We start from the raw sequence: 14,196 nt of genomic DNA on the forward strand, positions 1-14,196 counted from the left end.
ATCATCCTTTCGTGCACTGACATCAGATCTGAATGGCGACGATTTTCTGCTTCAACAATTATTTCTTCAGAAGCTACTATTGCAGCATATGTGCTAGTTGCTGTAGGAATAGCCTGTGTAACTCTTTGAATGGGAACCTCTTCATGGTCACTTGATTGCATTTCTGTGTCTTTGGCGGCATCATCATCATCATTATCATCATGTGCTAAAAATAAATGTACACATAATGAAATGGCATGTTAATCTCAGCTGTTTTACTATGTAATTATACACTGTGATAACTAACACCTAACATGTTTTCATACGTTTTATAACGTCACATTAAAATGTACATTGACTTACGAATTCTGTTTGGACTCAGTGTGAAATAAGAATGAATGAAAAGTTGTTCAAAACTCACAACTCCTACATGATACTTAACATCACAAACACAATACATGTTGTCTTAAAAAAGTTCATTTTCACTGACACTAAGTAATCCTATTTAAATAACATGTGCAAAACAAGTAATGAATATTTTTAACATAACATATAGAAGTGAACATATTATATGGCCTGCACCTCATACACTCCTCTTCCAGGTGTGATGAGCTGCATGACCCAGGTGAAGACACTTGTTCCGTCTCAGGTGACACATGTCCTCCAGGAGCAACTATATAGAACAATAACATCAGTTGATAATTGACATGTGTAAATATTGAAGATAGAGTTACTGTATGTTGAGTTTTTATGGCTAACTAACAGCATCAGTTCCTGAACTGAAAATGTGTGTGGCCAAGTGAACATAAATATTTGTAATTACAATGTACATGCCAGTGTACTTAGGGCTTTTTAGTTCTGTAACATACAACATACTATGTTTATGCAGTAATGCGTTAGGATAATATAATTAATATTGGACATACACTGCATATGTTGTGTACTCATATCACAATAATAATGTACATAACTATCATGAGATGAACTTTCACAATGCTTATCATTAACAAGGTCATATTGGAAAAGTAATATTTTTTGTTAGACGATATGTGTGGTACATTAATAGAAGCTGTTGCACGGCTGAATGTGGCTGCCACTCAACAACACAACACATGCAGTGTGTGATAATGTGGTGTTGATATCAGTTGAACTATAGATCTGAGTGAACGAATGTGTGACGTACGGTTTCATAGCTAATGGCTTGTTGGGTGATTTAGTACCTAGAGTGAACCTTTCAAATGACTGTGATTACCTTCTGTTTTGCTAGTCAGGTTGTAAGAACGGTAGTCCCTCCCCCAAAAACAGTAATCACCCAGACCTTTCAATTACTTCAAACAGGTGAAAATGGTGTCAACAAAGTTGACCGTAACATGACCCTGTTATTTGGCTGTGTGCTGAACCCCACCCCCTCTGTTGACGTGTATGCTGTGATTACATATTAATTGCAGCTGCTTTAACACAATGGTAGATGAGCAAAACATTACTCTGAAGTGTGCAAGCTATGAACACAATGACATAACATATGCTACGTGTGCCTCATTATGATGTCTGTATATGACATGAAGCAAAAAAGGACCTTTTAATAAACCAAAACACATTTGTTAGTGCAAGTGATGTTTGTTGGCCGTTGCATGTAATATATTAGATGCATGATTTGAAGAGGCAGTAATGTCGTGTTTGTAGGAGTTAAATAAATAAAATACACATTAATATTATATATATATATATGTTCTGCACCAGTACCTAGTAATATTTTGTCATTAGCATGTCTTACACATGTGTGGTACCCTGTTGTTCCCTATATTCGTCCACCATAAATTGCTTCCACTGCAGCAAAGGATTGTGGGAATTGACATGCAAATGAGCACGCAATGCCACGTGGTATATTATTTACTGCTTTTAGTAGGATTACAACATATATGTATATTTTGATATATATATATATATATATATATATATATATATATATAGAGAGAGAGAGAGAGAGAGAGAGAGAGAGAGAGAGAGAGATAGAGAGAGAGAAAGAGAGACACAGACATATATACATATATAGATGTAGGTATGCTTATATTGGGAAGAAAGTATAAATAGCAGCGGAAATGTGTAAAATAACTGTAAGCAACGACACGCCTAGTACAGTAACATTTCTCACCTGGTGGAAATTGTGAGGAATAAATTCCAATGTCCCTGTCACCGGGCAAACCCTCCACGACGACGGAAAGTAATTTTTCCCGAAGCAGCTCCTCCAATGGAGTTAAGATGAGACGTTGTGCTGGCGGCCCACCTCCAGTGCCAGAAGCATGCATGCGTTGGTCTTGTATTTTCTTTTTTAATTTAGCCCTAATATCGTCAAATCTCTTGCGACAATTACTCTTGTCCCTGACCCAATTCCCACACGCATTCACACCAATTATTATTTTGTCCCACATTTCTTTTTTGCTTGATGAACTTGTCCGCAGTAGAAATACATACAAAATATATGACGTTAATTCATAATAATACAACCACCAGTTTCCTACACTGCTAGCTGTTCCAAGAGATAGCAAACATGCTGGTTTAGGTGTAATATGTGAAGCACATGAGCATTAACTTCTAAACCTAAACATGTAAGGAAGCTTGCATTAATATTGTATGCAGTTAGCGTAAATTGAACGCCTGAGTTTTCTTGTCGTTGTACCGCATGATAAAAAGATGTGTTTCAACAATAATTAACTTTGATAGATATTATGGACCCATATTTGCATATTAACAAAACTCACATGACCTAGGATCACATGTATTTGAAGAAGGAATGGAAAGGTACACTTACCTACTAAATGGCCATACAGACTGTCATAGTGCTCCAGAATCCCAGTGACAAGAGCTGTATTTTCCTGGTCATTGAAGCGAGGATTACGTGGATGCTCCACACGTTTCTTCCGAGCACGTTTAGGCGCAGAGCTTGCCTGCTGCTGACTGGACTCTCCTTGTTCCAATGGAAGAGACTCCAAAAGCTGGCCACCAGCAAGCACGCCACCACCAGACACCCCATCAGCCACTGAGCCACCAGCAGCACTCACACTCCCAGCAACAGCACTCGCACTCCTAGCAACATCACTCCCCTGAACAGTACATTCACTCCGACGCGTACTCGCACGAGTAGCACTACCACTCACACCAGCATCACTCTTCCCACGCTTTGCGGCCATACCTCTAGCACTCACAAAAAACAGAAAACAAATGTACAGCCAATCACACGAAACACTTCCACATAGAAAACAAGACAAAGATGTAAACAAAACAACAAAGGACAAAGCTCTCATAATACACAACAAGTCTCTCAGTCAATATGCAAATATTAAATCACCCAGCTCTGTGCGTCTCTCTCTCTCTCACTCCCAACAACACAGAGAATGATTAACAGTACACGTTGCCTTTAAATATGGCGCGCTATCCAATACATGCTTGCTTCGCCTGATTAAGCAAGAATTTTGATTGGCGAACCTAACAGCACCCCGCCATGCACGCCGATACACCTGTGTGTGATCGGCAAATCATCGTGAGAGTGGGCGGAATGGTTTTCGGCTTGATTCTGAAGGGATTCGGCACTTACTGCATACGGAGAGGGAAAATCGCCAACAACATGCCTAATCGGTAAGCTAGCCGACTTCACATTTTCGTCGCTTACTGCATGAGGCCCTAAGTACACTTTTGTTTATGGTTGTTCCTCTCATGTGCTTTTCATAAAGTATGTAGTGTATATTATCCTTTTGTACTCTTTTTCATCTTACTATTTTATTCTTTTCACAGTGCACGATCATAATATTCCAGTGCTTGCATCAGAGTAATGAGACAGTATAGACTTGAACTTTTGATGTTTGTTTATGCACATGACAAGTGATAATCATGAACATTGTACAATATTCATGTGCTAACCATTTTTGTACTATTATTGCAGAGTGACTCCCATAATAATTGATGTTAACATTATTAAAAGAGTTGACCAAACACATGCATTGATTGAGAGTGGAGACAAGTTTGAGGATGTCAGATTTCTCTGAAGGTTTTCCATTATGGCACTCAGGAAAAATAAAAATTCATCCCAGAAACTTCGACCCAAGCATCCACTTAAGGCTTATGTATGGGGGGCAATCTGTAAATTTGAAAATGACCTATAGTTATATTTTAATGTGACCATTTCAGTTTCAGTGTTTTGAACAGTAGTAACTGTAGTATATCTTAATGTGAACTTGTCCCTTTTCATTTTCCCATAAACTAAAACAGTGTGACATTTTTATTGTATCTCTAGGTGTCATGGATAAAGCTTACAGTACTTCCAGGAAGTCATTATTGCTCAGGTTGCAGCACTTTACATTTTTGAATTCTTCTCATCTGGTCACATCTTCTAAGACAGGCCTGCACAACTCCAGTCCTCGAGGGCCGCAAACAGGCCTGGTTTTCAGGATATCCCTACTTTAGCACAGCTGGTTCAATTAGTGGCTCAGTCATACTAAGCCACTAATTGAGCCAGCTGTGCTGAAGTAGTGATATCCTGAAAACCTGGCCTGTTAGCGGCCCTCGAGGACTGGAATTGTGCAGGTCTGTTCTAAGACAACAACCAAAAACACAGTAGGGCCTATTCTAGTAGCTTTGATAACTTTGCTGCTATCTAGAATGATGCAGCATTTTCCCGCCGAATGATTTGTGACTTGTGTTATCATGGTATTCAGAAAGGATCTGAAACCCTCTCAAACCGTGACGCAGGAAAATGCTAATATCGTTTGGCGTAGCAGAAATTTGATCTCAGCTTTTTTCTAAGTTCTCCCCCTGCGATTTTCTCACAATCTGAGCTGCACAGAGAGAGCCACCTCTCCCTGCACAGCTCTCACAGGTGATCGCAGTGTGTTTATTTAAATGTGAAAACTAGTGTACGGGAGCAGGGGGTCTCCGAAGCTGAACCACATTAATTTCAGGTTCGGGGACCCACCCGGTATGGGGTGACGGTATCTCCTATGCGTTTAAATGCCCTGGTCACGTAACTCAAGAGATTTAAACATCGTATGGGGATACCAGCACCTTATAACTGGTCATGTATCTCGGGAAGCAGGGGTCTCCAGACCTGAAATTAATACGGTTCATCTCAGGAAACCCCCTGCTCCCGCATACTAGTATTCACATTTAAATAAAAACAACTTCATTACCATTAGCAATGAAGAGGTTAAACCTGAATAGCCTGTTTATTGGGGAAGAGTGTGTGAATGAAGGGAATAGTTGCCCCAGTGTGGGTGGTTAGGCCTGCAGGAAAGGTAGCAGGGGGAATTAACCCCTTCACTACCATAGCGGAGGACAAGGACGGGGAGGAAGATGAGGATGGCCTTCATCCTGGCAGGGGTACATTAGAAGTTTTATTTACTTTAGTCTGGATGGATACTGTTTTATTTTTATTGGGCAAATTGACTATTATTCAGATGTGGATAATAGTAATTTTGCCCAATCAAAAATTGCCAGTCTCCGTTCTCCCCTGCAACGATCCTCTTAGAATCCTGATATCCAGATGTCCAGTCTTTAAGTCCGCAACCCGCTGGGCACTTTTTTGCCAGTCCTTGTAGGTGGGGGTGGTGGGTGCTTGTGGGTCATTCACTCCTGTTGGTTAACAGAGGTCCAGGCTCTACTCTGCGACATGCCCCCCTTCCCACCGATTGGTGCTCTGCTTTCTTTTTGCTGTGGGACTCCTTGGAGCTAACCATATGCTGGATTCTGGAACCTATTTTGGATGCTGATTGTAGGGGGGAGAGACTATAGGACAATGCTAATCTGGTGTTTGCAAAAAAATGGGATGGCAACAGGAAAGTAGTACTGTAACAATAAATCCTGGTCTTGTCATTTTGTATTTGCTATAAAAAAATGTGTTTTCCATTATCTTGTAATTCTCTTTTAATTCACCATTATAAAGTTTTGTGATCAGTTGACTAGTTTCGACTACTGATGGGATGTGAACGGCTTATTTGAGATTTGCACTTTTGTTAATATATGAAAGGATGAGTGGAATTGGCCAGTAGTCTAATTGTTATTCAGATGTGTTACTAATCCACAGGCATAGTAATGACAGAGTGATAATGGCTGTGTATTAAATATGTAATCAGTGTATTGCAGCTAGTTATTAAAACCTCTTTTTTCAGAGGACATTCCCAGTTCAGACACAGACACGGGGGGCTTTCCCACGATTCATCCTGAGAATCATGGAAAATGTAGCCTGACGAGCAAAGACTCAGGTCAGTCTTCTGTTTGTTTGCATAATCTACAAATTGCATCTTTTTTGTTTGCATTAAACTGCAGCCATTGATGGGTGGTGTGAAGGGTAATGTTGAACAACATTAACTATGCCCCTTTTAAGGCTGTAGTATGTAATGGGTTTCTGCAATGCGAAATGTTTCCCCAGATTTTGCTATGGCTACAGTGGCGGCCGACCTGAGTCTAAAACGGCTAGATCCACGGCTCTCAGATTATCCCGGTTAGGTGCGGTTTTCTGTTTGTTTCGCCCGGAGTGAACTGCGTTATTTTAGCGCTCGTGATTTTAGCATTTTATTCTCGCCGTCTGCAATACTGCAATGCCGTGTAAAAACTCAGGGGGGCGTTTGCGAGTTTTTTTCTTGGAAGTCTAATACCTTCGCGGTTCAACCTACGTCAGTACACAAAAATCCTCCCAAGGGGGGTATGATCGCCGCACAGCCGCAATTAATCAATGAAGGCTGATGTGTGAATATAGAAAAAGCTTTATTCTCACAGAATGGGAGGATTTCTGCAGCGCTGTCTACGTCGCCTGCACGCCGAGCTGCTGGAGATCACTTGCTGTTCCTGTGGATGAACCCGGAAGCCTTGCTGATGCCGCCGGTCAGGTGACCACGCACCGCGCCGGAGCAGACGCAGGGTTGGCGGTGAAGAGGACATTGGCGTTCCACAGTGCTGGGGCGCCACATCTGTCCCAACATTTATGCTACATCAAGCCGAGATCTGCTAGCAGGAGCAGCTACATCATTCCAGAGAGGACAGGCACAGTGTCAACAACCCCAAAGTCAGCCACGTGAGTCTTTTTATCTCAACTCTTTTGGTGCTCGCAGTGAGCCAGTTGCTGGAAGAGATATCACGCACATTATACTTATTCTGTCTGGGGTTGACCATGCTTATTTCCCATGAATATATTAATCAAATCAGCAGGACTGTACCATTTCTTAGCTCCTGGTGGGTTAATCATTGATTTACCCATTTTATACATACGTCAGTACACAGTCTGTGTGTGCGCGCACAGTAATTGTAAATTTGCATATTTAAAGTAAACATGCATTTGCAGTGCTGTGCTGCTGTACAGTATGTCTCATTGAAAATTGTTGAAACGCATAGGCGTGTACAGTACTTTAACAGTGTCACATTTCGGCATATACAGCGCTCTCCCCTCACTCAGGATAATTAACTGCACTGCAGGGTATTTCAACTTATTATCTTCTCTACAATGTAGTACATCTCTCCCACACCATTCCTTTGAATGTGTGTCTGGTTTCAATCACATTCCTGCTTGACAGCAGGTGATTACTATGCATGCGCCTGTTACTTTGCCCACCACTGCTTGCTTGCTTGAGTGAGTGCCCAAAAAAAATTTAAATTTTTTTTATTGTAATTTTTTTTTTTTTTTCTCCACAAGCCTGCAAAAACCATCTTACTGTATTACGATAATCAATCTGTACTGTAGCTTTTGACTGCGACCCTGTGCGTTTGATTGCACATGGTTGATTTGTATGCTTTTTACGTAGTGTATTTGGGGGTGTATTATTATGATGAACTGTCTTTTGAAATTAAATTATGTCTTTATCTTTGAACTTCATGCAGCTGTACCCTGTAGCCCCCTCCCCCATGAACACACACAAGGCCAACTCAAGGATTTTAAATTCCACGGAGTCGTTAATTTTCTGAATCTTGACATTGTGTTCTTAATCCGTCCATAGCCGAGCTACAAAGCCTCACTGCGCCTGCGTGTAATCCTTTTTGAGATGGGAGCTAGCTGCTTATTGCGCATGACTCACCCAACCCCCCCCCTCTCCACAGAGTCGTTCATTTTCTGAATCTTGACATTGTGTTCTAATCCGTCCATAGCCGAGCTACAAAGCCTCACTGCGCCTGTGTGTAATCCTTTTTGAGATGGGAGCTATCTGCTTAATGCGCATGACTCACCCAACACCCCCTCTCCAGAGAATCGTTCATTTTCTGAATCTTGACATTGTGCTGTTTATCCGTCCATAGCCGAGCTACAAAGCCTCACTGCGCCAGCGTGTAATCCTTTTTGAGATGGGAGCTAACTGCCTACTGCGCATGACTCACCCAACCCCCCTCCACAGAGTCGTTAATTTTCTGAATCTTGACATTGTGTTGTTAATCCGTCCATAGCCGAGCTACAAGTCCTCACTGCGCCTTCGTGTAATTCTCTTTGAGATGGGAACTTTGAGGCTTTGTTTACGGCAACGCTTTGGAAAATCCCTTCTCGAATTTGATTTGCACAGAGCATCACCTCTCTATGCGCCTGTGTGTAATCCTCTTTCGGATGGGAGTTAGTTGATTCCTGCTCATGCGCCTATAACTTCACCCACTACTGCTTGCTTGAGTGCCCCCCCAATTTTTTTTTTACTTATGATTTTTTAACTGTTATTTTATCCACAAGCCTGCAAAAACAATCTTGATATTACGATATTCAATCTGTGCGTTTGCCTGCACATGGTTGATTTGAGTGCTTTTTATGTACTATATTTGGGGGTGTAGGGATCAAATTACAGTATTATGATGAACTGCCTTTTGAAATTAATGTACTGTACTCTACTCTATGTAATATCTTTGAACTGCTGCACAACTAAACCTTCATCCCTCCCCCACGCACACACAAACTCTTATCGACAGACATCTCCACAGAGTCATTCATTTTCTGAAGTTAGTCAGTTAGTTAGTTAGTTAGTTAGTTGTGTTTTTAATCCGTCCCTAGCCGAGCGTCAATCGCCTCACTGCGCCTGCATGTACTCTAATCCTCTTTGAGATGGGAGCTTGCTGCTTACTGCGCATGAGTCACCCAACCCCCCTTCACAGAGTCGTTAATTTTCTGAATATTGCCATTGTGTTCTTAATCCGTCCATAGCCGAGCTACAAAGCCTTACTGCACCTGCCGTTAATCCTCTTTGAGATGGGAGCTATCTGATTACTGCACATGACTCACCCCCCCCCCCAACCCTTTGAGGCTTTGATTACGGAAAATCCCTTCTCGAATTTGAAATGTAAATCTGATTTGCACAGCATTGTGAGAATTGAGAGTTAAAAAAACCATGAACTGATTCATGTTGTTTTGTCAGTCATTCTTATTCATTGGTGTACTGTGGGTGTGGGGGATGTGGGGGGGGGGGGGTGTTGTCAATGATTATGATTAGCAGGAATGTAAATAAATATTTATTTTATTTTATCAGGAACCAAAAAATACAAATAATACATAATGCAGTCTTTATTAAGTTCTTCTGGCAGATTGAAATTGGATAAACATATAGAAAACATTTGTAAAACATGGATAAACATGAATAATGCACATTTATAAGAATATTATTTAATAATATATACTGTAATGTATAATATATATATACACTGGCGACACACTTTATTCGAGCTCGGCTAGTCCCACGATTTCGGGTATACTCGGGTGTATTGAGGTTTGTGACTGTTTTCTGCCCGAGTGCATTGAGGTATTTTCCAAGCAGGGATTGAAGCATTTTATTCCCGCTGGCTGCAATACTGCACAGTATATATATATATACTGCATTACAATTCATGAATTTATGCCATCTGGTAGACACGCGAAGCATTGCAGCCTATTAAATCCTAATCATTATCATTTAACAGATCAGCCGCCCGTCAGCCAGGCATGAGCCCAGGCTGGGAAGGCAAACGCAACGGGGCTTGTCAGAGGTGAGGAGCGGCGCATTCCAGGTATCTGCCAGGTACATACTGGGTATTTGCTCGAATAAAGTGTGTCGGTGCAGTATATATATATATATATATATATATACACTGGCGACACGATTTATTGCACTGCGGCCAGTTCCGCAAGCCGGGAGATTTCCTGGCTTGCTAGTGGCATCCCCTCGGCGTGCCGCGCGTCACCGATGCGCGGTCACGCGTCATCGGGTGCCTGCGCCCCCTGCACGCGCGTCCAGGGCTCCCCGAGGGAGCCCTGGTGTCCCGCGATGTGGGGGACGGCGGCAGGGGGTTCCGGGGGACCCGGCAGACCCGGCAGCGGGAGGAAGAAAGCCCCGATCGGAGGGCGCTCCTCCGCTGCTTCGGCGCGCGCCCGGCACCCTCCGGCGCGCGCCAGGTTACTGCTGCGGCCGAGAACGGGCAAATGCTCGAATAAACTCGGCCGCAGCAGTATAGTAATATTATTTTTTCCGTCTTTATCTTGTTCCTCATTCTGTGTACAGTATAGTAGTTCATTGAGAGAGGAGAGGTTTTGTGTACATCATTACTGCTGTTTATATACTGTACATTTGACTGTACAAACAGATTAGACTGGACACAACACCCCACCTCCCCCCAGGCCAGCCTTTTTACCTGAAAAAAATTTGTGCAGTTATGTGCGTACTGTATTATGGCATTGTGTGATGTATAGTACTACAGTAGATGGCTGGTGCTGCTTTCTCTGGAAAGAAAAAAATTGAGCAGTTAGTAGGCAGTTACTGTAGTACTGTCAAATTAGTCTATACTGGAGCTACTGTATACTCTGACTATGTAACCAGGTGGCTGGTGCTGCTCTCTCTGTAAAGAAAAAACTGTAACTACTGTATACTCTGACTATTAGGAATGAAAAAATCTATGCCATACTTACCTGTATCATACTGTACTTACAATACTACAGTACAGTACTACTTTCCTGATGCTTGCCCATTACGCGCGATCACAATGGGCAACACAGTGGCAATATGGTCTATATATTTATTGCAGCGTTCCACGGTGAGTACATCGTTCCAAAAACTCATTATGCCTTTCAACAACTCGTCCTTTTTGGAGGGTTTCACCACTTTCCGGATATGGTCCTTCAACTGATGCCAGACCATTTCGATCGATTGAAGTCTGGCGATCTGTCATTGGAAAAAAAGGACAATTAGTTTAAGAGATACAGTACACAGTAAAAACAGTGGGGAAAAAATAAGACACGGTTACCGCACTTACTCCGCTGGCGTCTTCACCCAGTTGATACCGCGCTCAAGGATATGCGCTGTTGACGCGGTGTGCTTCGGATCGTTGTCCTGGTAGAAACGGTGACCATCCGGGAACTCGCGTGTGATGTATTGCACTATCTCAGGGACAATGTTGTCTTGGAAGAAAGCTTTATTCATGATTCCTATAGCAAGAAAAGAAAAGTGCTCAAAAAACTGCACAATAGTACAGTACAGTGCATACAGTGAGACTACACTAGAAAAGTACAGTGCATAAGGCTATGTTATATTTTATATATTTTACCTTCAAAGATGACAATGCATCCTGGTCCACGCCTAGAGATGGCACCCCAAAAATGCAGCTTTACGGGGTGTTTTGGCCGCGGCTTCAAAGATATGCGGCTTTTTTTGTGGTATGCAAATGTTGCAAATCTCTGCAGCGACACAGTAGACTCGTCAGTGAAGATGCAATCCTGGAAAGTTTCTCCACTGTCGATCCATGCCTGGGCCTGGACCACTCTTTTTATTTTGTTTACGTCCCGTATCATGGGGTACGCTCTGTAATGACAAGGAATAAATAATTTTAGCGGTACAGTACAGTTTCCTAAACAACACTTTTACCTCCTGTACTGTCCAGTACTAACCTCGCACGTCCATATTTCCATCCAATGCTGCGTCTCATCTTCTTTATGCTGGTCTCGGATACAGTGAGATTGTGATTTTCCTGCAGAGTGTATTTGACCCTTAATGCACTCTTCTCATCATTCTCCTCACTTATTTTGTCCACCAGAAGAGTTGTCTCCCTACAATGTAAAGAAAAACAATCCGGTAAGTAAAAATATTAGAGACAGTAGATCAACAGGATACAATATATTGTTCTATTAATATGCAGCAATATAAAAAATATATATACAGTACTGTTGTAATATAAATATACAAAATATACAACATATATATACAGCTGTAATATAAATATAAATATACAAAATATATATACTGTTGTAATATAAATATAAAAAATATATACAGTACTCTTGTAATATTAATATACAAAATACACAAAATACTGCTGCGGCCGAGTTTATTTGAGCATTTGCCCGTTCTCGGCCGCAGCAGTAACCTGGCGCGCGCCAGAGGGTGCCGGGCGCGCGCCGAAGACACGGAGGAGCGCCCTCCGATCGGGGCTTTCTCTCGCCCGCTGCCGGGTCCGCCGGGTCCCCCGGAACCCCCTTCCGCCATCCCCCACATCGCGGGACACCAGGGCTCCCTCGGGGAGCCCTGGATGCGCGTGCAGGGGGCGCAGGCACCCGATGACGCGTGACCGCGCGTCGATGACGCGTGGCACACCGAGGGAGTGCAGCTAGCATGCCGGGGCATCCCCAGGCTTGCGGAGCTAGCCGCACTCAAATAAAGTGTGCCGGTAGTGTATATATACTGCTGTAATATAAATATACACAATATATATACTGTTGTAATATAAATATAAATATACAAAATATATATACTCTTGTAATATAAATATAAACATAAAAAATATATATACTCTGTGAAATATAAATCTACAGAAATAACAAAAATATTAGATACAGTACTGTAGATCTACAGTACATTATTTGATATAATTTTTTTTTTAAAAGTTGTATAAATATACTTACGCGTTTGTTACCCTTGGTGCCCTTTTGCGTTCTCTGTTTTTTCCATGTGCATGATAGCTCACGGTGGTTGCAGGCACAACGAGGCCAGAAGTAGCTAACAAGCGTTGAATAGCAGCAATTCGGTGTCCGCTCGTGTACATCTCCTTAATTCGCATGCTGAGATCCTTGGAAATCTTTTAACAGGCATTGCTGCGAGTAGAAAGAAATACAAACACAAGAATGTATATTCGATGTTTTGTCGATGTGTATTCAATGTGCAGTCAATCCACAAAATGGATGGTGTATTTATACAGTAATGACTCACATTAGAGTACGCCCACTTTCAACACCTGTACCTCGCTGCCATACATAAAAGGTTACACACTTTGCATAGCCCACCACTCAATGATCTTTATCTGAACTTGCCATTGTCCAGATACTGCATTATGCCATCTGCTTCCATGGATCAACCCCGATTCTATGGATGCAGGAACCCACTCACCTCTGCCTTGCCTGTCATGCAGAAAAAGCAAAAGGCGGTTGCCGTTTCCACACCATGGCAAAAGCGACAGGCTAAGGCCAATAAAGAAAACCTTCTGCTGACCCCAAAGGCTAAGGGTTTTCATAGACGTCAGCCTTATTATGTCAAGAAGAAAATACGGTTTATTACACAGAATACTGTATATTAAAAAGTATGGTATACTGTACGGCCGGAAAACATCAGCATACTGATTCAGGTACAGTATTCTATCCTAAACTGTAGACTCCGGTACGTGGTTTTTTAAATCCGATTCAGCAATGTGCAGGCATTGTTACACAAAGCGATATTATCCATCGAAATCCCTCCATTAGTTTTCTTTTCTGAGGAAAAACAAAAAGAAAAGATTTACTGTAATGGTCAGCCCCCTAAAGAAGTTCCCAGCCAGTCCCACCAATAATTTTCTCGGGGGGCGTCTCCTGGTCACATGCGCATGCGCCTACTGTCGATGCAATGACACACATATGCGTTTCAAGAAGGTTCCAATGCGCATGCGCCTAGCGTTCCACCAATTGTTCAGTATCTGCAGCACAGTATTGGAGAAGCCGCTCAGCCAATAATATTGCTTACAGGAGAATCGCTTGACTTTTGAATCGCGCCGATATTGATACTGTATTGTCAAAATAAAAAAAACACAGAAAATAATACGGCAACAATACTCACCATAGAAATTCCCATTCAGCTGGTGCCGGGCCACTGCCAGTCCAGTGTTCTTGATCATCCACGTCAATAGTTTGCAGCGGGACTAGTACACCTGTAGTAAGCTGATGAGGCTGGAAATTGCTTAGGTACTGTACATGCAAGCTTGATCGAAACTGCACGCGAAATCCAG

Source organism: Ascaphus truei, chromosome 3 (assembly GCF_040206685.1).
Source record: "Ascaphus truei isolate aAscTru1 chromosome 3, aAscTru1.hap1, whole genome shotgun sequence".
Lineage (NCBI taxonomy): Eukaryota > Metazoa > Chordata > Amphibia > Anura > Ascaphidae > Ascaphus > Ascaphus truei.